This window comes from Grammomys surdaster, unplaced genomic scaffold (assembly GCF_004785775.1).
Source record: "Grammomys surdaster isolate TR1022 unplaced genomic scaffold, NIH_TR_1.0 198, whole genome shotgun sequence".
NCBI classification, from domain to species: domain Eukaryota; kingdom Metazoa; phylum Chordata; class Mammalia; order Rodentia; family Muridae; genus Grammomys; species Grammomys surdaster.
In genome coordinates, this window is record NW_021604643.1 from 8,079,979 (window position 1) to 8,080,991 (window position 1,013).

Sequence of the window (1,013 nt, forward strand, 5' to 3'; positions counted from 1 at the left end):
GAAAAAAGGTAACCATTGCCTTTCTTTGTCTCTCTCTGTTTATTTATTTATTTATTTATTTTCCCTTAAAATAAGAGGAAAGTGGAGATAAATTCAGGAGAAAGAAATTAAGGACCGTTACAAGATTTCTTCAAATAAAAAAGAAAGGAAACTAAAAAACAACCCAATTATATGGTAAGCACATGTTTTATATTTCAAGAAACTGCTTAGCTTTTTCTTTTAAAGTAGTTTTCCCATTTCACATCCCCACCGCCGTTCCAGCCCACTCTTGGTATGCCAGTCTTGTCAGCATTAGTTATGCTAATAGATGTGCCTTGCTTTTTATTTGTACCACGACTTCATTCACACTGTAGTTTTACCTTACTGTGTTTTTGGACAGGGTCTTACTATGTAGCCCTGTGTAGCCTTGAACATCCTATGTAAACCAAACTGTCCTCAATCTCGATGAGATCTACCAGCCTCTACTTTTTTGCTTCTTTGTCTCTGTGCCCCTCTGCCCCTCTGCCTCTCTACCTCTGCCTCTGCCTCTCTGCCTCTCTGCCTCTCTCTCTGCCTCTCTGCCTCTCTCTGCTCTCTCTGCCTCTCTCTGCCTCTCTCTCTGCCTCTCTCTCTGCCTCTCTGCCTCTCTCTCTGCCTCTCTCTGCCTCTCTCTGCCTCTCTCTCTGCCTCTCTGCCTCTCTCTGCCTCTCTGCCCCTCTCTGCCTCTCTGCCTCTCTCTGCCTCTCTCTCTGCCTCTCTGCCTCTCTGCCTCTCTCTCTGCCTCTCTCTGCCTCTCTCTGCCTATCTCTCTGCCTCTCTGCCTCTCTGCCTCTCTGCCTCTCTGCCTTTCTCTCTGCCTCTCTGCCTCTCTCTCTGCCTCTCTGCCTCTCTCTGCCTCTCTGCCTCTCTGCCTCTCTCTCTGCCTCTCTGCCTCTCTGCCTCTCTGCCTCTCTGCCTCTCTGCCTCACTGCCTCACTGCCTCTCTGTCTCACTGCCTCACTGCCTCACTGCCTCACTGCCTCACTGCCTCACTG